This window comes from Accipiter gentilis, chromosome 26 (genome assembly GCF_929443795.1).
Source record: "Accipiter gentilis chromosome 26, bAccGen1.1, whole genome shotgun sequence".
Classification (NCBI taxonomy): domain Eukaryota; kingdom Metazoa; phylum Chordata; class Aves; order Accipitriformes; family Accipitridae; genus Astur; species Astur gentilis.
The window spans coordinates 791093-815851 of NC_064905.1; the positions used below are offsets into that span (position 1 = coordinate 791093).

General features: G+C 49.4%; 1 protein-coding gene across 5 annotated transcripts in view; it reads right to left on the bottom strand.

Annotated features, from left to right (window-relative positions):
* The window catches only part of PSD2 (pleckstrin and Sec7 domain containing 2), an 86820-nt gene that overhangs the window by 47607 nt on the left and 14454 nt on the right, over positions 1-24759 (bottom strand). For 2 of the 5 annotated variants that reach the window (XM_049829676.1, XM_049829679.1), the window contains exon 1: positions 19800-19953. The exons of 2 other annotated variants lie outside the window; for them this stretch is intronic. The gene's annotated coding sequence lies outside the window, so the exon portion shown is untranslated. Of the gene's footprint in view, positions 1-19799; positions 19954-24759 lie in introns of those variants that run through there. One more of the 5 variants, XM_049829677.1, reaches the window with a different exon arrangement.

Below are 24759 nucleotides of genomic sequence, written 5' to 3' on the forward strand. Positions count from 1 at the left end.
CAAATGGTCTTCCCTCTGCACAGTCTGGTCCTCCCTGGTTTTCAACCATAGCAGTGCATCAGCCAAGTGTAAAGTAATCCTTAGAAAGGGCTTCTGACTTCTTTCTTTATCAAGTCCCCCCTGACCAATTAAAGCAGAGCAAAGGGACTGTGTGATTGCAGGTTTCAGAAGAAACTTGATGATGAGCCCACTGAATGTCCAGTTTCACCCACCAGATCCACAGACGGAGACACCTGTGTTACAGATGAATGCCCCCCCAACAGTCCTTCCCAGGCCCACCAACAAACCAAGAGCCAGGTTAGAGGTCTTTGAGCCAATTGTAAGCAAATCTGAACTATCAAAACCATTGATGTAATGACATTTCCCTTGCAGAGTGTATTGTACAATGCAGACTGGCAGAGGCGGGGACGCCTCTCCACGAGGCGACCCCGGGCTGGAGGAGCATGTCTGGTCACCACAGATGGTGTCATCTACAGACAACTGCCTGAGCTAGCAGGCCAGGCTTGCTATAGAGTTGAGGAGACAACAGGGCACCATTGCCTATGTGCTGTTAGAGTCTACCTCAGGCTGGGTAGATCAGGCCCTAGATGTGCCAGCTACTTTCCAATGGCTGGAGAGAGCCCATGGAGGAGCTTGGCAGCAGATATCTGTGTCAAGACTCTGTGAAAGGATCTGCTTAAACCCTCTCTTGGGCTTGCCCTCCTGGGCCTTTGGCCTCTCTCAGCCAGCCTGCCTCTCCCTGACAAGAGAAAGGCCAGCCTAGACTTCCTGGGACACGGGTACATCAGCCTCCTTTGGCCCAGAATCCCACCCGCAGGAGCTGACCCTCCCAAGGGAGGTGTTTCGGGTTTTTGTGGCGGGGTTTTGGTAGCAGGGGAGGGTCCGCAGGGCCGGCTCCTGGGAGAAGCTGCTCGAAGCTCCCCCAGCTCGAAGCCGGCCCCGCCTCTGGCCCAGGCCGAGCCCCTCAGCGACGGCGGTAGCGCCTCTGGGAGAAGAGATTTCCGAAGGGGAACGCCCCGTGAGGGAGTCGGGGGAGTGGGACGTGAGAGGAACCCCTCTGCGGATCCCGAGGTCAGGGAAGGAGGAGGAGCGGGGGAGGAGGGGATGCCCCCGCAGCCCGCGGGGAGGCGGCAGGCTGTCCTCCCCAGCCCGTGGAGGGGAGCGGGGGAGCAGATGTCCCCCAAAATGGCTGCGGCTCCCGCGCTGGAGCAGTCTGTGACGGAAGGACTGCACCCTGTCTGTGGAAGGGACCCGCGCTGGAGGAGTCTGTGAGGAACTGCAGCCCACGGGAAGGACCCATGCTGGAGAAGTTGGGGAAGGGCTGTCTCCCGCAGGAGGGACGGACCCCATGGCGGAGCAAGGGCCGAGCGTGGAGTCCTCCTCCCCCTAAGGAGGAAGGAGCGGCAGAGACAAGGGGTGAGGAACCGACCCCAGCCCCTGTCCCCGATTCCCCTGGGGGGAGAGAACAGGGTGAGGCGGGAAGGCGGGAGGGCGAGGGGGAAGCTGTTCTCAGGTTGGGTTTTACTTGTCAGTATCCTTGGTTTGATTTGATTGATAGTCAATTAAATTGATTTTGTTTCTTCCCCAAGCTGAGCCTGTCTTTTGCCCGTGACCGTAAGTGGGGAGTGAACCCTCCCTGTCCTTGTCCCGACCCATGAGCCTGCCTTTATATTTTCTCCTCATCCCACCGGGGGCGGGGGGAGTGAGCGAGCAGCTGCATGGTGCTTTGTTACTGGTTGGGCTGAAACCACGACAGGAGGTCAAAACTAGCCTCTGGGACAGTCCTCAGGTTCACACATGTGGGCCAAGCCTCCTCTAGCTTGTTCTTCTGCCATCCCAAATGAAGAGGAAAGACTTGCAAATCTCCATCCTACCAAATCCAGGACAGAAAATCAGTCCCAGGCACTTGGTCTTCCCATGCACCACCAGCAGGGCCAAACCAATGCAGCATCTTTAAGGAGTTTACCTGCAAAACTACCAGGACTCTCTGAGCATGACCACACTGTAATCTCAAGTAATACTGAAAACCTAACATGGGACAAATTTTGACTTTCCCATAGTGAATGCATAATACAGACATGCAACACAGAGCCAATGCTCAAATCTTTGGAGGAACCTTTCCAGCAAAGCTTTGCTGGCCTTTTCTTAACATAAGATGAATAATGTGGCTTTTTCAAGTCCAATTTTAAAACCAGCCAAAGTCTGCGGGCTGAAATTCCCCACCTCCCTGCCATCCATCCAAAAACTCCAGTAGGAACCAGACACCCCACCCAAGCCAGTCCAATAGCTAAAGCTTGGCACAGCTATATGCAACCAGAAAACAGGAAGTTAAATGCGGTTAGGAGATGGGCCTGTGTAAGAAATGTTGGCAAACCTTAGTAAGTGTGATGGCCCATCCATCCCTCCTAACTTCAACCAACTTATATTATTAATATAAAAAAATTTAACATTTTTGTTATTATGTATAAACTACTGCATTATGCTCTGTTTTACCCTCTGTGAAGTCTAACTGGGACATTTATGGTCTGGAAGAAGGGCTGAGGAGTCAATAGTTAAACCCTTACGAATCCTTTTCTTTGGCCTGGGTTCCTTCTGGAGAAGAGGCCCTGGGGAAGCCCTGGGAGGATGCATGCACAGACTATTGCTGAGCCAGGAAGACCATCAGCTCCCAGCTTCCAGCGTACCTGTCTGAGCAGAGCCACAAGGAGACATCCAGGCCTTTCACAGTCTCCTGACCCCTTTGAGACTTGTATGTCTTGTGTTGGATCCATACTCCATTGCACACATGGATGGAGGCTGTCATGTGCACCTGAAGTCTGCAGGCAAGCTGAGTGTTTATCATCCCATGACAAATCACCCAAAAAGTCACTAGCTACTTGATTTATGCTTGTGGTGACAGTCACTTGAAGCATACCCAGGTTACACATGGCTGAGGCTTTCCAGAAGCTCCAGAGGAACTGGGAGGTTGGGTTGTAATGTGCCACAGCTCCGTTCCCAGCTGCTCACGGTGATGCCTTGTACTGAAGTCATGCAACTGACTCCTGCCACACTCAACCATACAGCCCAGCCAGCTTGTCCCACATTAGCTGCACAGGGTCTCTCCCACTCTACAACACAATGAGACATCCATATGTGGTAGGGCTCATCTGTCAACTGCTACGTTCTCCAGCTGTGTGGGGTAGGTACATCAGCAAAGGGAAGAGGAGGCAGGCTTTGATGTCACAACTTGGACTCAAAGGAAGACAGCCGAGGGTGGAGTAGCTGGTTGCAACTGTCCACATCTGCCTCCAGCAAATAGCTGGAAGGTTACCAATGCTGGACAGAATCCGAAGACAGACTCTAAACACCCTTCTGTTAGTTCTGAGAAAGCACCAAAGTGCAGTTGAGCCTCTGGCTCAAAGCAGCCACAGCTTCAACCAGGCCATTGGGATAAGTCACACTGCAGCACTGGGGGAAGGGGTCGGAGCTGGAGCTGGTATTAAGAGGTCCCCCTCTGGGGCTCCTTTTCATTGCCCCAAAGCAGTACAGCCTTACAGACAGGAGGCTGAGTTGGACTGCAGGTTGATATTCCCCTCCCCATATCCCTGCTTGTTTCTTTTTTTTCTGCTTTGCAAAGCATTCTCCAGCACAGGTAAGGGCTGGAAGGTGATATCTGGGTTCCCACCAGCAGATTTTCATACAACCATAAGTCTTGCCCTTTCTGCTGGCTCAGGCATCCTCTCAAGTGACTGCTGCTTCCTTAGGTCCTGTGGGTATGGTGGGCATCCCTTACATGTCTACTGCTCCCAGCCTCCTGCAAATGTAACATGGGTTAGCATACAAAAGAAGGGTCTGGCAAGAAAAGGGAATGACCTGGCATATGTCCCAGCCAGGACTGTTCACACCGATGACTACTGTGGCTCTGCTGAGTTGTAGACAATTGTTAAGCTGCAGTTCCATGATTTGGACCAGCCTGTCTCTGTAAGGCCCACATAAGCAGAAGAACATGATGCATGCTGGAAAGAGGCTATTACTGCTGTAGGAAAGGGTAAGGGAAGCCAAGGCATCCATGATCCAGTGCTAACCATAGCTTTTCCATCTCCTCCCTAGTGCTTGGGCTTGGTGCTTCCACCACAAGATGTGAGAGAGGCAGAAGGTACTGAGGATCCCGTCCCCTGTGGCCCTCTGATGCTGCCGTTTCTTGCAGACCAGATCCAAGCAAGCCAACTGCTCTTAGCTTCATTTATCAGAATCCTGGCAACACCAGCCCACCACTGTCATGTGCCCAGTGCCACAGGATAGCAATGCAGGACAGCCACCAACTCCCTACTCCAGCCCCACTCTGGCCCTGGGGCCCTGAACGGCCCCTGGACCATGAAGAGACAGAGCAGGGCTCGTTAGGGGAGGAAGGAGAGCAGAAATGCCCCGTCACTTACTTTGGGATGATGACTGGATCTGCAGTGGGGCCAGCAAAGCTGGGCTGGCATCCACTGCAGGAAAGCACCAGTCCCAAAGAGGGTGGGCAGAGATGCAGCAAAGTTTGCCCTGATTGTGTGAGGGGTTGGAAACCACACAGCAGCTCTTTCAGGGACTGGATCTGGAAGTCTCCCAGCTTTTGTTAAAGCTGAATGGCTGGTGGGAAATGATTTATTTTTCATTTTCTTCCCTGTGTTCGGAACTGGAAAGGCTCCCACTTCAGTTTTGTGTAACCGCTTGGCTGCTGCAACACAGGAAAGCTTGGAGAAGAATCCTGCTGCTTAGTCGAGCACGAGCTTTTCCTCAAGCTCACACCGAGCTGGGCTGCTTCATGCTGCAGCCTTGCTTTGCCTTGCTGCTCCACATCCCATTCTGTTGGGCTTGGTGGAGATGGGGCAGCAGCTCCTTCATGAGGGCTCTGTTCTCACCCTGGCACTGCAACGATGTTAGGGGGTGAGCAGGAGGCACAGGGATGACATGGAGGAGAAAGGTGCATTCTGATGTGGCTCCCATGGTGCTGGAGGCGAAGGAGAAAGTAAGCAGATCCTGTGCTCATCTGACAACCTCAGAGCCAAGATCAGAAAGCGGGCAGGCCGGGAGGGGATGCCAGGAAGGGAAAGGGGTGGCAAGGTAGGCTGCCCTGCTCTGGGATATGCTGGTGTGCAAATCCCAGGGGAAGGAGGGTTCTGGGACCTTGCACCTGCTTGTGTGCACCCTGTAAGTTCAGAAGATGCAGGGCAGGGCAGGACTGACCCTTCTGGGTCTTTCAGCAAAATTGTAGAAGAAGGCGTCACCCAGAACATCACTGTGCTCAGCCAGATCTAAGGTGGTGGCAGTGCCATGAAGGGGTGTTGTAGCCTTTGCCCAGGTCCTGGTGCTAACAGGGACAAGCCAGTTCTTGTGAGTGGGCTCAAAGAAGGCTGGGGGACACAGCAGCACCTTGGCCCACATTTTCTCCTGGTGCACTGAGTCAAAGGCCGTCATGAAGGGAGAGAAGATGTCTGTGCTGCCACTCAGCAGCCCCTTGGCCTTGTGAACCCACGCTGAAACCTGGAGGCACATGTAATCCCATGTCCAGCTTCAGTTTGTATATTTCTTTCTTGTACTTGGAGGTCCTATACCAGACATGGAGTCCAGCTGTGGTCTCACAAGCCCTGGACAGAGGGGAAGACTCTCTTGCCTGAAGCTGCTGGCTGTGCCCTTGCTAACACAGCCCTGTATGCACTTGACCTTCATTGCACGCTGCTGACATGGTGAATTTCATCAGAGCAGCTACTGCAGCAGTCAGTCCTCAGCCCATACCAATGCCTGGGGTTACTCCAGCCCAGGCTCAGTTCTGCCTTATGGTCCTGCAGGCAGAGGCTGGGGGACAGCTTCTTCAGCCTGAGAAAACCTCACAGGATGGGATTTGCTCAGTGTAATGTGAATACAGCATACCCAACTAGAAGCATCTCAGGATGTCCATCGTCTGAGCAACCCCCAGTCCCACACACTCAGACAGCCAGGTCAGGAACCCTTATTCCTGCTCTAAGTTATTTTCATCCTCAGGGCAGGATGTACTGCCCTCACACCTCATTTGCTGACCACCATGAAATGCAGACCTCTGCGGCACTCTGTGCCCCAGGACCCCGTTCCAGGCCATTGCAAAGCAGCTACAGATTTCTCAAGATGTTGGTTTCTGAAAGACACCTTCCATCTTCTTTTTGAAAGAGTGAAAAGCAATTTCAGGTGGCAGCTTTCATGGCAGGAAGAGTTCTTCAGCAGAATTCAGAAAGATGTGACAGGCAGATGTTTCCTGCTTGGCCCTTTTCCTTGACACAAACTGCCACGCAGACATGCAGACACCACTGACTCATGCAGCTACAGCTGGGCCTCATCCCCATCTGCCTTACAGCCAGCCTGCTACGATTGCCTTCTGCTTTTCTTAGAGAGGGAAACACTAATGAGTTGAATCTGTGTTTCTGGGCATCTGTCTTGGGTTTTATAAGAGCTTAAAAATTCCCTTGGTCACTTGTTGGAGTGAGCCCTTCAACTCCTTGGGCTAAAATGCCTATAGTAACATCCTCTGCTGTGACAAACCACATACTCTGAGTTCCCACCCCCTTTGAGCAGGAACAAAATGCACTGTATGGCTATTTGATCTACACGCTGTTGATCTCATCCATAATGTGGCTGGTGAACAGGAACAGATATGCTATTATGACCCAACTTACCAATGAATTTACAAAATGTAGGTGGAACACATTACCCTGGGTGGAGGGTGTGTGCATGGGCACAACGATGTTTCTTTGAGGAGGCAAACCTACAGAGAGATGGAGAGATCATAGCCATGGTTCTTCCTTTTGAAGTATGTCTCCTCCCTCTTATGTCTCTGCTTTAACCTCTGCCCTTTCAAGACAGCTGAAAATAAAAACCTTTTACCATTCTTGTTGTGAAAATCCTCATTTATTTCTCCCATAGGCTGGAGAGTTCTTTTTATATGATTTGAAGACCTCAGTCATATCACCTCTGAGCCTCTCGTCTCCAGATTGTAGTCCCTGCCACGTTAGCCTGTTCTCATAAGACAGCTTCTCCACCCCTTTGAGCATTTTGACTACCTTTCTTTGGATTTTTTTCTAACTCTATTACTTCTATTACAGTCTGGAGACGGGCAAAGCAGCACTGCGTAGTGAACTCAAGATGTGGGCACACCAAAGATTTATACAGCACCGAACTGTTCTGTACAGCACCCTCTGTGCAGCACAAGAGTCCCTCCCAGATGACACTGAGCTCTAACCTGTAACATCTCTGCTGAAGAGTAGGGTCTCAGGAGCAGGGATGGGCTAGGGTCTCAGGCAAACACTGATTATTTCAAAGGTGCTACTCCAAGGCAGGATAAAGAGGAAAGTGGGCAGAGCTTGAGGGATGCAGTACTTTCCCACTCTCTTTTCTCCCCTTACTGTTCCTCTGACCATGCTACCTTTTACACTACTCTCTGAAGCCCTTCCCTGTGCTCCCAGCACCTGCTGGGACCACCAGAAAAGGTCCTCCAACATGTAGTGGAGAGCATCTGCGACTACATTACCCATCGTGTGTAATAACTAACAGCTGATGTGTGCAACTGCTCATAGACCATACCGTGTCCTGGTTCAGGTGGGGCTGTGTCCCCTTCCAGTGTCCATGGGTGCAGGGAGATGCCCTTCCCTCTGAAGATCTGGATAGGATCCATTGGCCTGTGGTAGTCTAAGAAGGATTCTGGCAGTTTCGGTTACAGTCTTGGCTTGACTTGAGAAACCCATCCCATCCTTCAGTTCCCTGCTTTGCAACAGCCTTTCTGAGACAAGGCAAATCATTCAACCTTGTAGCACTCTTGCTCCTGGAAACTGGATAGAAGAGCAAAGCTCTGTACCCTGGGAGGGGAGGGCTGGAAGGAGTGAGATATGCACTCCAGATGGGGAGGAACTGGACACCCACCATGGGGGTCAGGTCTGTGTACTCTCTGCTCCAACTCACATCCCCAAGCCTTGCTGTCTGGGAGGGACTTGGGGTGGACAAGGGTCAGTGCAGTGCTGTGGAAGCCCCAAACCAGACTTCAAGGAGCCCCCTGTGCGAGTCACCAGGGCCAGTGTGCCCGTGCTAGAGCCAGGATGCCAGTTCTCCTGCCTGGGTGCCAATGCATGCCAGCACTCACCTGGGCTGAAAGAAAACGTGGCTCAACAAGGAAATATGAGCACTCACTGATGCTACTGTTATGCTTTACAGAGCCCCTGGGGTACTGATGTTCATTGCTCATGGCCAATATACTGTCCCAGTGGTTTCCATCCATCACTGACAGTTTAAACTGCAGGTCCTATATCCTTCACTTCCAATGTAGAAAAGAGGCCATGGATAAAACATCCCACAGACTAAAATAAACCAGCTACATGCTAAAAAAAGAGCCTTTGGGTAATCAGAAATCACTGTGCATGGAACATACTTTTTCTTGATGCTAAATCTTACAGCTCCTTATTTTGAATTTTTATTAGAGTCCCCAGAGCTATTAGAACACACTCAGATTCAAACGACTCCTGCAAAACTTCATCTTGGGGAAACAATGGCAGTTTTTTGCTTACAGAAAAAATAAGCCTGAGTCTTAAAATCCTTAACAGCTTTCCTGCTTGCACTCTTTTGCAGTTACTCAAAGGAGGAAAATAAAAGAATATACTTAGTATTTTTCACATGTTCCTTTCTTTGAACTGACACCTTGGCTACACAGCACTTTGTGCACTGAGTCTTCCTCTAGCCCTGTGCATGCATCATGCAAACCTGACTGTACTTTTCACAGGGAAAACAGAGTCACAGTCTCAAGCCTATGGGGGTGAAACCCTGCACTGCACCATCACTTTACATCTTGTTGAGGTGGTAGGAGTTGCTTAAGCTTCCACAAAAAAAAATGGGCCAAAACATAGGGATGGTGAACTTATGCGTTCCCCAGAAGAAGCATAAGCTTGAGACGTAAGCTCCAGGAGGCTGATGAACATGGACCTGAACATCCCTGTATTCTAGACAGCATGTTGCATCTGTAATCTTCCTGGAATAGGCTCCTTTAAAACCACATCCAGGGCTTCCAGGTTTGACTATGGGAGGAGAAAGGTTCTATCAGTGACAGAGCTGCCAGCAGGGTCTGTCTGACCCTTCGATCCCCACTCCTGCAGAAGCAAGCCTTGACCCCCTTGGAGAGCTTGCAGGGTTCACCTGCAGAAAACTGCTGCGATTCACAGGAATCCTCCTGTGGCTCAGAGAGAAGCACAAGCTTCCTGAGAGGGAACAGCAAAGGAGGGGAAATTTTTACTGCATCCTGGGGGAAGGACAAGAAGGGCAGCTCCCACGGGGCTGTTGTTCCTGCCTCCCCAAGATGATGCTCCCCACTAAGTGAATCTGGCCAAGGTGGTTGTTTGCTGCAGGACCTCAAGGCTAGGAGCCTGTGGCACAGATGTAAAGCCTGAAGCTGTAAAGGCAGGTCACAGGGACACCAAAAGACTCCCATGTGTGCAAGGATCCCTACCACACCTTCCCTGGCATGGGAGCAAAGGCAGGGGAAAGGGGACAGAGGCTTTCTGTGCCCTGGCACCCCATCTTCAGGCAGCTCCTGCAGCTCAGAAAAGAGTTTGAGAGCAGGTTGCCTGTCAGGGCAGCAGGTGGGTCCCAGTGGCTCAAACCCTGTGTTAGTGCAGAACAAACAGCTTATAATCAGTCCATGTTGTTCAAGTTAGGAGTTTTCAAAGGGTAATTCCAGACAAACCTTATCCCTCTTTGGCTGTGAACAGCAGGGTTTCTTAGCTCAGCTCAGAGCTGGCTCCATCCGGACCTCTGCCTATTTGCTCTGGTGCTCACCTTCTCTTGAGGGGGAGCTTTATAGTTCAGGTGGCTGTAAACTGGGCTTCTGTCCTGGTTGTCCACAGGTTTTATTGTAAAAACAGGCTGTTTATGGGGCCTTTCCACTCAGTTCTGTGCAGCATTATAATTGAATTCATTAAAACCCATCTTTCCCTGCAGCTAGGGTTACCTTCCATAGAAGTCCACAAGAGCTGTAACTGCTTTTCCTAAGGATCCTCCTTGGAGGAAGAGAACAGCAAGCATTGGGGATGTCATTATACACAACTACAGACATCTCAAAAAGTCTGCCTTTCCATCCTGGATCATCTTCAGAGAAAAAGGAATGACCTTCAGTCTCTTCTTAAAGGGTAACTAGGCCCCCTTGGCAGAGATGAACAGTCCTTGTTTCATCCAGCAGAGACTCAGCCCTGGCCTCTAAAGGGCTGCTCTATCAATCAGGCATGCTTTCCTCTTGTCAACACTGCTCTGCACTCTCCAGGCCACAGCAGCACGGCACATTGGTCCCCATGTCCTTGAGACTCCCATGTAGACAAACAACTGGTTCAAGACTCTTGGATGCTACTGAGTGTCACCACGTCAACCTGGCCAACTTGCGTTTCCAGCTGGCCTCCAAGCCAAAAGCATTGGTACCAAGGCATCCATGACTAGGTAGGACATATCTTGACTTCTGAAGATGTTCAGGCCCAGAAGGCATTGAGTCTAGAAAAGACTGTTGGAGAAGGCCAAAAGATTGTCCAGATAGGACTAAGCCCTCCAAATGACTTTAGCAAGCAAAGCCTAAAAAATGCCATCAACTAGTCTCCACTTTGGACCTAAGGTGAGACAACCAAGCCCATCTGTGAGGGAAACAGTTGGGTAACTTTCACACCAGTGGTGATTTTCTATTTTCATCCCTGTGAAGGAAAGGAAGAACAGCTCACTCACCCAAATCAGACTGAGATGCAGTTATTTGGCTTGAGAACACAGACTTGGCCAAGATTTACTGACAGCCAACAGGGCTGAAAATTCACTGCCTAACATTACAGAGCGTCAGAGCATGAAATGTGGCATTTCCACTGAGGTCAGCAGCTCCGCTTAGGCATAAAGATGTTTGCCCAGAGGTCCTGCAAGGAGCAGCCTGAGAAAATAAGATCTAATATGAAGGGACTTTAATACGTTGTCAGAACCAAATCAAGACATTTGGGACACAAACTGGAAAAAGTTACGGGGCATAAGACAAGACAATGCTCTAGGAAAATCATCTCCTCTCAGACTAGGACATGAACATCAGCCCTTTACCTAGTGAATACTCCACCTATAAGCTCACTAGTTCTGCAGCAGGCCATTTTTTCTTTGGTTTAGCCCAAATATTCCACCTTCTCTTTCAAAACTGTGGGAAACATTCCTACAAAGGAAGTGTGGGTTAAGTAAATCCTGCTCTTCCAAAGGCAAACAAATGATCACTGAACTTCTGTCTATTAGCTGTAGAGCACCAAGGAGGCACTGACAGTTCATCATTCTTCCATGTTGGAGGAGTCATACTCCTCCATACTGCTCACACCGTTTGCTGGCAAAGGTGTATGTTCTGCAGGTAGCACGACCACCCTCCCTCTTTTCTCCTGGGATCTTTCACTCAAGAAGAAAAATTTGAGGCCCACCTACATTTTCAGTTGGTCCATCACACCTATGTAGTAATGTGCTGCCTGTCTAGCTCAGTGTCCCAGACTGCAGTCTGCAGGGTGCTGAGAGTCAATGAAATGACTGAAAAGAAAATTGCATATTTAGTTCCAGAACTTAGAGACTGTGATGGAGCCACTAAAAGAAAAGCAGGATTTCACTGATCTGTTAGGATGTGGTTAAGTTATCATTATCTTTAACATGGCAACAGGAGATGCTAGTCAGAATTTGACTATACCAGAACTTGCCTGAACACATGGGAAAGCACTTTGAGTGGGACTCATCTCACCCAAATGTAGACATCTCCAGCTGAGCCCAGCCCCCAGGCCCTCTTCAGAGTCAGCAGAAAGACTGCATCTGATCTGTATTGGAAGTCTGTGTTACAGAAGAATGCACTCTGGTGTTCACTGGCTAGAGCTCCATAGCCTGGGACAGCAATCCCAGCTGCTGATGTTTATGTTGCAGACACCTACTTTTAGAAAACGAGCTTCCTGCCCAGCACTGCTGACCATGTTTAGGCTGCAAACACTTCCTCTGTATGCAGCTCTCCACAGACAGGCTTCTGCTTTCACAGTGCAACTAATGAGTAAGGAACACACCTTCCTGAAACCTGCAAGTCTTCTTTTTATTTCCCACAGACTGTTCAAAGCAGATCCAGCTTGCATTGCTGTGTTTTCATTTTGAGAAAACAGGTGCTTCAGAAAGAATCGGTGAGATTTTCTGAGTAAGTTCATCCATTTTGGAACAGCTGCTGTCGTGAGGACCCTGGGAGTTACAGCCCCCGGGAACATCACTTTCTGACACAACCAGAACTGGCTCCCCTAATCATGGATGTCTTTGAGCAGCATGAAATGTTGAAGCTGACTTGTTTTGAAAACTGAGCAAGTTGTCCAGAAAGTACTACTGAAAACCCAATGGAGCCATTTTGCAGCTCCTGTGCAGAGGCTTGATCTGCCCTTAATGGATGTGCTGGATAACCATGCCAATAGGACTGTGATTTTCCTGATGAAGGAGTATAGCTCTAACAGGCACCTACACTGATGTAAAAGTGTTTTATAGAGGAGACAGGGTTGTTTCTTCTCCTCAAGGGAATTATAAGAAGAGCAAAAAGCATCACCAGGGTGATTTAATTGCATCAGGACAGTGCACTGTTTTAACTATACCAGCTCTGGGACCCAGAGTCTCTCCCAGTCTCCCAATGCGCAAGATGTGCTGCACTAGATCTTGTGACCAGGCCGCAGAATAATTCCCACACCAGACTCCAGTAGGTTGTTTTGTCTCTTAGTGGGCTTTTTTAAAGTACAGAGTTCTCAGGGCTTTTCTCCTGCTCCTTAGACATCATTACATCTAGGCATCAGACAACGATTTTGGGAACAGATGAATTACATCCTGGACTAAGTCTTTACTAATGCACAGATTGGCCAGAGAGGCCTGCCAGAAATAATGCATTGTAAAGATGAAATAAAGGTTCAGGAAATGAATGCCGTTCAGCCTTGTTCATCAGATGACCCAATGACATAGTAGCACAAGAGGAGTGGCAGTTAGGCTTGCTGTAGGAGCATGCAGTCTGAGAAAACTGTGCAAACTGCACATCGCATGTCTGAGACTGGCTCACTGCCTGGTGGTGGCTGCCCATGGTGAAGACAGCCAGCAGAGTTGGGCAGGGCTCGAGGCAGCGTGGAGCCAGCCAGGCTGTCCCTTTGCATGACCACCCAGCAAAGGCCACTGTCAGGCCACAATGAGGCCATAGGCCAGCAATCCCACCGTCCTCTAGGAAGGAGCCATCAAAGGAAACTGCCTCAGCTGCTGCAGCAAATTAATTCTCTCTCCTTCTGGGAGGAAAAACAACCTGTGATTATCTACTGCCTCAGTTTCTACAACTATGCAATGGAGAAAGCTGCCTTGTGGGACCTGGGGAAGAAAGAGAACATTAATGGTGAGAGAATACCAAGAAACCTGGATAAACAGCCTTGAAAAGGCACAGGATGCCCTTTCCTCGAAAGGCAGGTTAACATTCCCAGCTGCAGGCAACCAGCTCCTGCTTCAGCAAGGGGTGGCTCGAATAGCTGCCCCTGCCTGGTGTTGCTAACTTATGAGATAAAACCTAAATACTCATTAAAGCAGCACTTGGCAGAAACCCCATACTCAATTACAAAAATAATTTCTTTTTTTTTATGAGTCTGAAGCCTTTGGGGCCTCATAATCTAATTAAATAAAGCTTTCTCACTCTCCTCTTGCCTGCTCCCCTAGCTTCTGTTGTATCAGCAAAGACAAATATATATTTTTAATTTAGCATAATCCCCCTGCATCGTGTATCCCCTTCTGGCCAGAAACCACCTCTGTTCCCCCCATGCCTGTGTGCTGCTTGGGCCGGCTATCTCCATAGCCTGGTTGCTTTTGTACCTAGAAAGTGCCTGAAATAGCAGGGTCCCAGTCCACCTCCATCCACTTCCACTGTCTGAGTAACCAGTGCCCCTTTGAGAAGCAAACATGTAGAGCCTAGCAGGAGCAGAGCCTCACCTAAGGTAAGCTCTGCACTGGGACCAGTGCCTTGTGCCGTGCTGACTGCAGATCTCATCTAAGTCTGCAAGATCCATCTGCCAGGACGTGCAGTGGGGAAACAATGCTGCTTCAGGACATGCAACAGGGAGAGGCTGTTGGTGAACTGGAGAAGGTGCCATCCTCTCCTTCTGTATGTGTCCAACACCAGCCAACATCAAGTGGCCATGCACAGAGTGGACAGAGACTTCTGCAAGTGGGACCAGGGCTTGCTGTGGAGGACCCTACAGTCAGCAGGTCCTGCTTTGTATAGAGCAGCACGTGGATGTTTCTCTGAGCTGGCCTCAGAGGATCCAGCTCTGGATTGGGTGCTGGAGGGAGGTGGGAAGGTACTGCAGGGAACTCCCTCTCCACCTCTATAAGGTTCTTTCCCAGAAGCATGCAAAATTTTTTGGAAAAATTGTTTGTTGGCTGAAAATTGCAATTACGGGTCAGCTAAGCCTTGCCTAGATTTGTGATGCATTTGTGCTGAAACCACTGAAGAGCTGGATTTTTAAAAAATCCCCAAAGTGTAAAAAAAGGTCACAAGAACTGAGCTTTATGCTTTGACTTTGGAGCATGTAAGCAAATACAGAAAACAAAAATTGAAAACAAAAAATGAAATTCTTCGATTTATTTTAATATTGCAGCATTTCCCTACAATCTTACAATTTTTTAAGGATTTAAAAGAAAAAAAAGATTTAGGTCAAATTTGTTTTTTTCATATCTAGAAAATAATAGACAACTGTCACATGGGGGAAGAGAAGCTAAAGAGGTGGCTGAGCTCACATCATTTTCTCTGGGTTTTTCAGCACAGTTGGTGAACTGTAAGTGTATCAATCACCAGGGTCTGATGTAAGTTTTCCTGCTTGATACTGATCGGGAGACCTCAGAGGCACATGCTCCAATCCCAAAAAAGGTGGCAGCACTGGGATTCTCTCTCCTAATGCAGACCTGCAGGTTTCATCTTTTTGGGGGGGGGTCGGTCGCCCATCACAGAGCCATAGAAAGGCCACAGAGAGATGAGGAGCTCAGCTGCATCGCCTGGCAGGGAGATACAGGATGGGAAGTGACCACACAAGCCACCAAAACCAGCTGTGAGCCCCTCAGTCCAGAAAACACTTCATCCAGAAGATCAGAGTGCTCCTGTCCCCAGCACACTCCCTGCCACACTCACAACAGGCTTAAAACTCCAGGAGAGACTAGGAGCCTCTGCGATGCTAAGGTGTCTCAGCTGAAGAGCAGGAGGTACAAAACCAGTGGACTAGGGCTTTGCCATAGTGGGGGCTTTGAGATATGATCCTAGGAACCAAACCATGTCCTATGCTGTAGAGGAAGGCAGAAAATCCTGGGATGAATCCCGTGCCCATCCTGCTTGAAAGGAAACATTGCCCTTTCCCTGAGCCCTTATGGGGTGTCTCAAGGCAGCCGGCAATGACAGGGCATCCCACACACATTACCTTTGTTGGGAGCCATTCAGGATGCCTCAGAGAAGAAGAGGACCTAGGAGGAGATGAAGCAAGGCCTTCCTGAGCTGGTGATGCCACAAAGGTGACACCCTGATGAGTTTGCATGGGACCCCTCAGAGTGGTGCTGGGAGGCTGCCTTCAGGTGTGGTCAACCTCCTTTCCTGGGTCCCAGTGTGAATGTGACTCCTGTCCAGGACATGGGGACACACTTTTCCTTCAAACAACCCTACAGCAGATAGCCTGAACCACCTGCCAGTCCTGCCTCCTCCACAGTCACCAGCCAGGCCCTTCAAGACTGGCTTACGTGCCACAGTGCTGAAAAACTGTGAGGGAAGGACCTGAGGTGAGGAGAAGGAGAAAGAGGAAAGAGTGGAGGACATGTAAGCAGTGGTGGTGAAGAGACAGGTAACAAACCATGCACCCAGTGCCAGGCTGAAGCCCAGAGCCCAGAGAAAGCATGGAGAGCACAAGAAGGGGCTCAGGCTCAGCTGCACCATCTCTGCTCAGGCTGCCTGCAGCTCCTTATATACTCTGGCCCTGCCTGGTACAAGTGAGGGAGCAGGGAGCACTGGGGCTGCTCTAGTGACGGGAGCAATGTTTTCTCTAAAGAAGGAATCATGTGTGTCCCTGCCTGGGACTTGAGCAGAACTAGGTGCTGCCCAGGGTCAGGAAAGCCAGGTTATAGACTGCAGGGAAGGACCTCCCTGAGCATCTCAGCCACTCATCTCCTGGAGCTCCTGCAGGAAAGCAAAGGGACAGCAGTGAGGATGAAGGGTGAGGTGGTTACTGTCCAGGTTGGACAAGTGCCTCTCCACCAGTGAGCCCAGCCTGGCAGCCACATCCCCAGAGCCACAGAGGAAATGAGGGAGGGAGCCAGAACTGACCCCGTGCCTCTCAACTATGAATCCTGCACCATAACCACCACAGAAAAGCATCATGAGTCTCATGTGCAGAAGGTACCACTCCTTTGGGCCCATGTGACCACTGAGAGCCTGGATGCACTGAGCTCACATGGACCCTATCCCAGCACATCCCTGGGAAAGGCATTTACCTGCTGAAAGAGCAAGGAGGACCTTTTCACCCTCAGCAAATCTGGCACGGAGATGTCTCCATGGCAGAGACTTTGTCAACTAGCAGAGCAAGCAGCAACCTCAAGAGATGTGGCCATTTACAGCAGCAGATCACCCACTCCAGTGACTGCTTGTATACAACCTCCAAGCAGGCTTTTCCCTCAGCAGGAATCACTCTGCCCATAGCCAGCACTTTGGTGGCAGTAGCAATGGCCCCCTCCCAGCCCAGAGAGCATCCTTCTGGCAACGCCATCAACCTGTGCAAGTCAGCAGGACCACACACAAATGTCTGAGCTGAGCAGGCCTTTCCATTTCCTTCTGGCAACAAGCACCAATTCCAGCTTTGGGCAGAACCACTGACATCACATGGGGCAATGCCACAGGTGGAGAAGGCACTTCCAACTTCAAAGGAGACTTTTCACTTCAGTCCCTTTAACGTTGTGGCCTGACATACTCGGCGCTGTGTGTCTTATGGCAGGCATAGCACATACAAATCACAGCATGGGCTGAAGCTTGTGGTAACACCAGATGGAGAGTTCTTCATTGGTGGGAAAACTCATGGAGGAAGGGGACAAAAAGGTGTCAGATTATGGGATGGAGGGAAGAGAAGGGATGGGGCTATAGGTTGAAGTCAAGAAGGGCAATACAGGGTTTTACAGGACGGGAGATGAGCTGTGAGCAGCACTGGTGAGAAGAGCGGAAAGCCAAGACACCTGTAAAGGCTTCACAATCAGAGCTGGATGCAACCAGAAAGAGAAATAAGGCAGATACCTCCTGCCAAGCACTAAGTATTCAACTCCATGTGAAGAGCCATGCGATGGGTCACATAATGAGGACACCAAAGGGGGCTTCATTTCAGTTACACTGTAGGTGGGGTCAGAAAAGCATGTCCTCATCTTGGACACCACAGGAGCTGGTATAAAACTTCTCCGCTCCCTCTTGCCACCTGCCGTGCAGCTCTAACGAGTGGCCTCGGCAAGAAGCACCTTTGCTCCATTCATCCAGTCTCCATGAACCAGTACTGCTTCCCATCACCACCACCCTCCCACTGTACCTACAAACAGGACCACACCATCTGGATACTGAATGGGCCTGGTGGTCAGAGAGAGGGGCTTGTTGGCAGAGCTCCTGTGTCCTCTGCCCAATGCTGCTGCTGTCACCTTGGCAAAGTCACTTGACCATGCCAAGCCTCAGTTTCCCCAGAGAATAATACAGCCACATCCTTGGGTGGACTGAAGAGTGATAACACACTGAGACAGGACAAAACTCAGTATTAATTCAGAACTACTTCGCTTCTAGCCTCATGGATCCAAGGGGATCTCCAGGGAAAACCACCCACTTCAACTCCACTTGCGCCTAACTTTTAGGGGGAAAGAAAAGACAAAAAGAGAACCATCCATTTTGTGAATCAGCCATCTCTTTGACTTCCCCTCTGGGCTTGGCCACCCACTTTCAGACTTTATCCATTGTTTGCTTGGACTTATACAGGAGAAATCACATTAAAGAAAAACCTAGCTGAATCACACAATTTGGAGCAGTTGCAATGGACAATTTGACAAGGGCATGGGGATTTAGCATATTTTTAATACAAAAATATCTAATGATAATAGGCTACACTCCTGGCTAAAAACATTATCTACTGGCATGGGGCGAATTTAAGCCATAATACTAGCTACTATAATGCAGGTCTGGAACTCCATGCAAATATTACCCTGATCCAACAGCTACAAAGCTCTGTTTATCCTAGTAATTAATTCTCTCTTATGTTTAGTGATACAATTAGAGAAACACTGCCATTCTGATGGGCTTGTTTCCACCAGTGCCTTTTACTATATTTACATCCCCACAATAGGCTTGGTCTTACAGAAAAGGGTGAAATTGCATTTATAGAGACAATGCCACATGCATTCCCAAAGCATTTTATAGATGTAAAGTTAGGCTCCAAATTACACATTTATTGTGTGAGCACACAATGAGCTCAGATTAAATATTGACTAAAGCCAGCCTAACACCCAAAATAATGAAGATGAGCACAATAGTGTGATTTACTCCCAGCCACTAGAGAAATACACATCTGTAACATATGACATGCCCTTCCCACAGATATACTCTTTGTATTGTAGCTAGCCTTAGGCAGGAAAATTTCATTCTCATAAATTATGGATTTTCTTTCCCAACTGCCGACACATTCATATTACCAGTTGCAAAGGAAACAAACATAGTAACAAAAAACAAATGCCATTCCCCTGATACAGTGATGAGCAGGTGACTGGCTCCTTTTATCCTCAAAGTTGAGGCAGGAAAATGGAAGATAAACGTGGCTAAAATCAGAGAATCCTTTCCTTTTGTCCCCTAAGATGTGGGAGCCAGCAGGGATGTGTGGGCATGGCAGGTATCTTTTTAGAAAGTACTCCCAGCCCTAGCTGTGCTCTGAAAACTATCTGTCCTTCTCATGCCTTCCTCCTCCCCAGACTTGCAGAAGAAATTCAGGGAGACACTGATGCTAATATAACAATTACGATAATAACACAGCACTGAACGAGGACAACACACACCCTTCACAGCAGCTCGACCTCTAAATCCTCTAATATGGTACTCCTTCATTCAAGATTAAAAGAAATTGTAACCTAGCACAGACAAAAAGATACAGGAGGCAAAGCAGGATCTCACTCGGCAGTGAAGCCCCACTCCAGTCCAGATGCAGTCATATCACTTCAGCTTCTCTGTACCATCTCCATGACAACCATGTAATTTGGATGCAATAACCACTGCTGAATTGATCTTTAAATGTAGCCTTGTTATAAAACATAATGCTGAACATGTAAGGCTCAGGATAAAGAAAAGTAGCCCCCTACCAATGAGGACTGTGATTTAAGAGCCCCCCTTTAATTTTCAGCTGCTAAACAGTCTTGCTATTGCAATAATTGCATGGATGAGTGGATTTTAAAATCAGTAACAGCAAACACCATTTGTGTGTGTGTGTGTGTACAGCATGCTGTAGTATAGCATCTCAAATGAGACACCACACTGAGAGCTGGAAAAATGTGTCAATGTATATTCAGAGAATGGGCATGCACGCGCATGCACACACACACACACACGTATCAGGGAGATTCAATCTCTAGCAACTGAAGCATACAGCTGATGCATCAAATAATCCTATTAAGAATAAAAAATGGTATAACTAAGTAAAATAGGATGGGGGATTAATGTACCGCATGACAATGAGAGCAGGGGAGCTCACATTTGCACTTACCCAAGCAATAAGCTGTTTATTTTTTGGTCCCTTCACAAATGCAGCTCCCTTTTCTCTTCAACAATCCATGCAAAATAATCTGCAGTCCCACCGACGGAGGAGTGGCCCCGTCCCTCCCCCTCCACCACCTTCCTAGACCTCCCTGTTATTGGCTTCCTTCTCCCTTCCCTCCTGCTCTCCCTCTCTCTTGCTGGCGCTGGTTACACCTCCCAGCCTTCCCCCAAGGTGTCAAGAGACTGCTGGGGATCCAGCAGGCAGAGTGGGAGGGGACGGGGAGAGGGGGAGGAGGCAGGGAGTGATGGTGAATGGACCTAGCGAGAGGATGGAATAAAGCCCTTGCTGGCGAAGCCCCTGGAGGAGCACACGGAGGAGCAGACCTGCTGCTTGGCTGGGAGGCTCCGCTCACGCTCAGGCTGTGCAGGAGCTGCAAACAATATCCCCAGGAGTGTGGGGGCTTGTCGCCCCACATGCACCTGCAAAGCGCTGGGGGACAGGTCAGCTTCCTGCCAGCAAATCGTTGCCCTTCAAGCTGAGACTGGCTTGAAGTTTCGGGTTCAAATCCTGCCAAATACTCACACCATCTTTAACAACTGATGCCCTTCCATACGCAGACACACAGCACTGGAAATGCCTCAAGGACCCGCCCTGGTGCAGACCCCAGCACTGCAGGTCACCTTGCTCCATGCCTCTGGACACTCCCACCTGCTGCAGCCCCCCCTCATCGCATCCCATCCCACCCCATCCCACCCCATCCCACCCCACCCCATGGCCAAAGAGCCCTGCTGGCCTTCAGCAGCAGTGCTGCCCATGTGCCTACCTACCAAGCGTGCTCCAGAGCCACCCCCACCACAGCAGGCTGGACCATGCGCCCGCTCACCATCACTGGGACCTTCTTTGGCAAGGCTGACACATCTTCCTCCTGACAACTCTTGCATGCAAAGGCAATGGTTTTGTCTACAGGCTAATATGGGCATCTGGCTCACCGAGATGGCTGGAGATGCAGTGTGGTGTGGAGAGGCATAGGGACACAACACTTTTCCTGCTTTAGGGGCCCCTTACTTTACTTGCAGATCCAGTGCTGTAGGGAAAACACTGCCTCTGGCCATTTGGTGGCTGTAATGCAGCAGGGGTTTCTATGGGGGTACAGGTGAGAGGTGGTGGGTGCTCCCTGGTTCAAGTTGCCCAGCTGGAGCACAAGCCTGTGGTCTCTCAGCCTGAGCTGGCTGGGGCAGTGGCCAGCTACCGGGATCCTTCACCTGGAGCTGGCACACACCTTTGCACTGGGATCGCCCATGTCTTGGCAACCCAGGATGCTCACCCATCTGCTTGACTGCTTCAAAGGGATGTGTTGATGCCTGCCTGCCCTCAGCCCTGTGCCTCATGGTGCCCGGAACACCACATGCATGCTCCGGCCTCCCTTCTAACAGCTCACAGGGGACCGAGGGCTTCCTCAGCAGCATGCAGAGAGAGCAGCCCCAGGCTGGACCTTTAGGCTGACAAAGAAGGGTTTGGTGTCTGCCCAGATGCATGTTCCAATACAGCTGATGGCTTCCTGATTCCCTGGAGAAAACCTCTCCCTACATCTCTGTGCCTCTTGGAAAGCTTGCTCCAGAGGATGCACACTGCTGAATGAGTGGACAAATCCCCAACATCCCACATTAAAAATATCATTACAATATATAGCGATACATCCAAACTCCAATGCACAGCCATTAGATGAAATAATGTCCTGGAGCAGCTCAGCAGAACTCGGCTGTATATTCTTCCAGAAGGGATACCCCACAGCACAGCACACAGGGTTGTTTGCCAGGGATAGTATCGGTAATGAACCATGTAATGAGCCACCCTGCAGCTATACTCAGGAGTTATCCAACAAATGCAAGTGTGAATGAAGGTTACTGCGCTGAAGAGCCACATGAAATGGATCTTGTGGCCACAGACAAGGGCAGTAAGCAGCCAGACAAAACTAGGTGTGGGACTGTTAACCTCCCTCGGGGTTCCTTCATCCGAGAGATAGGATTCACTTTACACCATCACAAAAGTCTGTCCTGCTCCTCTCTCTGATCAATTCAAATGTATTTGTAACCAACCAATTATCAGGTTAGGGTGCTTTAACAACAACAAAAAAATTTAAGAAAAAAAAAAGCACAATCAATATTCATCAGTCTATTGTAATGTTCAGGTCTGAAGGCAAGTAACAAAATCCAATTTCTGCGCAGCCAGTCCTAGGAAGTCACATTTTACAGCACGAAAAAATGAGGTTCTAGTTTCTAAGAATACATCCACTAGTGGGGCTCTAAATAACTGGGTTATCAATCATTCTGCTTCTGGGAATGAGCAGAACAACAGCTGGATTCAGGGAGAAACCTCCTCTTATCCCTTGAGCAGCATGGTGTGCTTGTCCTTATCATTTATGAGACACTCCTCACACTAACAGAGTACTAAGATTATTCCTGGATTGCCAGTAGATCTGGTTAGATGCCTTGCATCTAAAAACTCCTAAACTATAGAAATTTTGGACATGCTGTTTAACTGCCTGGCTGTGCACGTGAACATGCAGATGCCGTTTGCCACCTGTGATATGAGTTCTCTGGGGAAGTAGGAGCAACCTAGGGTGAGGCCACCTTCCTTCCACACTAACAGCAGGGAAGCTGCCCTTCAAGTCCCAAACAAATGAAAGCATACGTCTGGGAGCCTTCCAGGCAGCAGGGAACAGCAGGCACCAGAACTAAACACTGCAGTGCACACAACAGGTGTGAAAGTTAACCAGCTACACTATACAGACCATGCAAACACTCCAGCTAGGCTGATAGGAGAGGCAGACACCTGGAAAAAGATGGGAGTCTGTGGTCCTGAGATTGTTCATGGTCACATACCCCCATGGGATCCACTGATAAATCTGAGCTCCAAGGCTGCTCCAAGGCTGGTGGCTCTGCTCCCCCTTCACTCTGAGTGGAGAAGCCAAGACGACTTACCCTACAACCCCAAAGGGTTCACTGACTTCACCTGACAATTTTAAAAGTGTCTTAATCGCCGCTTAATGCCTAAGTTTGAAATGCTGCATCCCTGTTACAAGTAGTTTTCTAGCCATGCCCTGCTCATGGTACTTAGTGTGGCACACAAGGAGACTCCTGGGTGCTGCTCAGCCTTCTCCTTATTTTTTTCTATAAAAACATTGCAAGTGTTGTCATGTGCCCAGGAATGATTTTGCTTCCATGTCCTCCCACAGCTGTTTTTCTCAGGAAATGCCTTGGATTTCCCAGCTGGGACTCACTAACTTTCAGTACAAGTCACTTTGATGGAAACCAGAATTAGGAGAAAGTTCTACGAGGACTTTGCTGCATGTTCTTTGCAGGTAGTGTGAGTGGGGGGATGTGGAATGGAATAACAGGCCTCTGAAGAAGGGTCAATCCTTGTGAGCCTTTGTCTACATTTCACTTGACACTTAAAATCAGCTCTTTGTTCTGGATAATGGCTCTCCTGAAAAGTCTACCCTGGAGCTGTTTGAGCAGACTACTAATGTGGAAATGGTGGTTCATATCAGGGGCACTAGAGCTGGTGGGGAGATGTCTCCTCATGGCTATTCTGGGGGCTGGGAGAGCTGAGATTTGTTAGTCTCACCCTGGGTGGCTGGATGACAGGCAGAAATGATGCTTTAAAAATAATAATGAGAAAAAGGGTGCATGCAAAGAGCTCCTTTATAGCTCAGAGGCAGAAGGGCTGCTAACAGGTTTGTAAGTCTGGGAAGATGGAAAGGGGAGCGGGAATATGAGAGTCTTTCAGAAGAGGATCCAGGGAAAGCATATGCTTTTGTGTGTGTGCGTGTGTGTGCATGTGCATCAGTGCATGTGAGTGCATAAACCTGGAGAGACCCCACAGAGTGCAACACTTTGCTGGATTGGGACTGAAGCCTTGGACACTGAACATGACACCCACAGCTGGTTCCTCTTCTCCAGTCGCATCGGTTCTTGCTCCACAATGGCTTGTTCTGGAGTGGCTCATGCTTGGTGTGGGGTCACAGAGCCACTGGGGGACCACGGTGCCATGATGGGTCAGGAGATGGTGGGAGGGAGATGTTATGAAGAGGGAATTGCCAGGAGCCTCTGCTTTAACAGCCAGCTGAAAACTCTTTGGCCTGAGAGGTTTGGAAAGCCCAGATAAAATGTGTCCTTCAGTAAAGCAGCTGCCACTTAAGTACAGGAAAAAGCACCGTCACCCCAGGAGAAAGCCTCCCAGCCTGTAGGTGATAGTGTTTATGGCAGGTACTCCCAGATCCAGACGCCATGGCCCACACTCACAGCCGCTCCTGCAGGAGGATGAGGAGGGCAACAGAGTGACCTTGGAGATAAGATGTGGTCAGAAAAGTCCACACCCAGAATTTCTTCATCAAAATGGGCTCTTGTCTGAGTTACAGGCATACAGGGGAAGACAGCCAAGCACTGAACGACACCAACCACCTGAGACAAACTGCCCAGCAGTTAATTAACTCATGGGGGAAATTAATCCAATCCCAGTCCCAGGACTTGCACCTAAACACCATGTCTAGTGTCATCCTGCAGCCATTGGCTTTTCTTACATGACAAAGCCCAGCTACTGCAAGCATTTTGCCCTAGGAAAATTTTTTTCCCATAGGCTGTGACCCGTTCTCCTTATAACCTCCTCCTGGATATACATTCAAGTGGAACTTGTTTAGTGGCTCCAGAGGAGTCTGGTTTTCTACACCATAGTTCATTCTTAGAGCTCCTTGATAACTTTCTGGGTGCTGGGCCAGGAGTCAGACTTGAGTACCAGCCTGGCCAGTGCCCAACACAGCCACCATGATGTCCAGTGCCCTCTGCAAGTCCTGAGACAACACTGTGCACAGCATGAATCTCCTGTGCGAGGATTAGTCAACTCTCTCACGCGTGCAAAAGAAATCTTGATGTTCTCTGGAGATTTTTGATCCCCTGCCCAGTGTAGG